Source organism: Marmota monax, unplaced genomic scaffold (genome assembly GCF_021218885.2).
Source record: "Marmota monax isolate L192 unplaced genomic scaffold, Marmota_monax_Labrador192_F-V1.1 WCK01_AAM20220418_F8-fsc00251, whole genome shotgun sequence".
Taxonomy (NCBI): Eukaryota; Metazoa; Chordata; class Mammalia; order Rodentia; family Sciuridae; genus Marmota; species Marmota monax.
In genome coordinates this window covers 1,415,122-1,417,500 of record NW_026694546.1, presented here as the reverse complement: position 1 = coordinate 1,417,500, position 2,379 = coordinate 1,415,122, and the positions used below count along the sequence as shown (strand labels likewise).

At 46.3% G+C, this 2,379-nt stretch overlaps 1 non-coding gene across 1 annotated transcript; it reads right to left on the bottom strand.

Moving 5' to 3' along the window:
• Nucleotides 1-1,921: 1,921 nt before the first annotated feature.
• Trnaa-ugc (transfer RNA alanine (anticodon UGC)) lies at nt 1,922-1,994 on the bottom strand. The gene has a single exon. It is a non-coding gene; the product is annotated as a tRNA-Ala (tRNA).
• Nucleotides 1,995-2,379: the final 385 nt, after the last annotated feature.

Below are 2,379 nucleotides of genomic sequence, written 5' to 3'. Positions count from 1 at the left end.
GCAATTCCCCTTCCCTGAGCTCATTCCCTAAGGAGCAAGGGATGTCATGCTGCTCTGTTTTTATATGAACAAAGTCCCTTTATTCTTTTACCTGAGAGACATACCTGGGTGAAACCATGCTCTGTGGGTCTCAGGAACCTGCTGGACGTTTTGTCACGCTGATGATTGCAACTCTCTCAAGGACACAGACAGCAGTGACATTTTTTCTTTTAGAATTGAAGAAGCCAGTACTCCAAGTGTTTTGGTGACCGGCAGAAGTTCACAGAGGGGGTCAGTGACAGAAAACCTTACCAAGTGTGCAAGTCTATTGTGGGGACAAGTGCATGGAGTACTGCATATGTGGCATACTTTAAGGGTGTCTGAGTGGCAGGCCACTCCCCTCGTTCTAGGTGTATGAGCAGCAGGCTGCTTACCCCATAGGCACAGCCCTGGGCGTGAGGCCATGTGTTGCAGTCCCTGTGCTTGCTCCACAGCCCCCTCCTCCATCGGTCGCTGCAAGGGCAGTTAGCAGAATTTGCATTGGTGGCTGTCTGAAATCTGCTTAGCTACTGCCTGAGTGCTGGGAGCCATTAGCAAAGTAGGTATGACAATTTCCTTGCCAGCGTACCCCATGTTGCTTAGTGGAAGGACTTGTGGAAATAGGACATTATGCAGTGACATTGCATGTAAGGTGACCTTGCTCAAGGACCAGGGCGGATCCGGGTTTAGGGTGTTCCTGGTTTAGGACAATCCGGGTTTAGGGTGGTTCCAGGTTTAAGGTTATTCCTGCTGGGAATAGGGCATATCCTGCTACCTGAGTTCCCCTTGCCTGAGTATATATACATGGTATCTGTGCAATAAAATCAGACCTGCTTTATGCTTGGTCTGAATAGTGGCTCTGCAGCCACACTCTCCTCTACCCTGCTCTGTGGACCTCTTTCTCTGGACAAGAGTGAGCCCATGCAGTCTGTAGCATGGTAGAGCAAACCCTAGCACACTCTCTGGCTTGTTTAGAAGAGGTGATTTTGCCTTTTCCATATTACAGTCAGCTTCAGTAAAGAGAAAGTATCGTTTTCTTTATTTTCAAATTGTACTTGACTTGGGTGACTGTCACTCCTGTCTGGCTGCACTGCCTTCAAATGGGTTTAGACTCCTTCTGTGCATCAGAAAGAAAGCTTCCAACTCTACAGGCCTCACACCATCAGGGTTCATGCTATGGGCTCTGAGGCCACCACTGCCCTTATGTGGGCAAGGTGCTATAAAACAGTGACAATTAAGCTGAGCCTGGTACCCAGCATCTCCCCCACAGCCTTGTACTTTTCCAAGCTTCTCATGTAGAACCAGCACTGATTTCCCCATAAAGCTCTGTAGTCATTCAGTCAATGGATGAACAAGAAAATCACTCATATAAGATACCTGGGCGGCTCCAATGGGGTTCACGGGGGAGAAGAGTTATAATCAGTTTGAACACCTGGTGTTCAGGAAGTCGGAACACAAATAGATAAAAGAATTCGACCTCCAGCTGAAATCGGCATCATAAGGGGCCTCTTATATCCCTAAATAGGTCAGAAAGTATCATGCCTGTGCACATTTAGTTCAGACAACACTTATGAAGCATCTACTGTGCTCAGGGGCAGTAGTGATCAGAGACCAATTGTGGATAACCAAACTAATTCCTGCCCTGGAGGAGTCCACAGCTCCACTGCCAGCTGAAGTTCTTTACTTGGATTTCAAAACTTGAATGGAGGTTCCATTGCCTCTCTTGTTTGTGGTCTGTACCTCTCCTCTGCAAAGATCCCTCCAGAGGAATGAGGGTATCAGAACAAATGCTTCAAATCTAAAGTCACCACCGAGGCTGGGAGGCATTCTCATTTTTCTTCAAAAGCAGTTTTTAAAAATAAATATGTTTTCTTGGAGTAAAATTTTTTCTTTTTTTTTTTTTTGGTGGTGCTGGGGATTGAACCCAGGGCCTTGTGCATGCAAGGCAAGCACTCTACCAACTGAGCTATATCCCCAGCCCCCCCTTGGAGTAAAATTCTAACTGTTCAAGTGTGAACAGATTGTGTGGGCACTACACCTGACCCACCTCTACAGCTCATCTTAGGTCTTTCCCTTTGCTTCTAACTTTCCAGACACTGGACCCTGTGGTTCTCAACACACCCCAATAATTTTCCTTTCCAGGCTCTGTACTGGCTCTTCCATCTCTTTGGATTATCCTTCTCCCTGGAAAGATATTGCCTCCTCTCCACTAAGCAGAATCATTTTAAATGTCATCGTCTGTGAAATGCCATTTTGATCAACTCTCTCTACCAGGTCCCTGTGGACTATTAATTTTCCTGGCCATGCTGGTTCCAATGTGTATCTGTTGAATGCACTTATTTGTTTATGGGTTTACTCTTT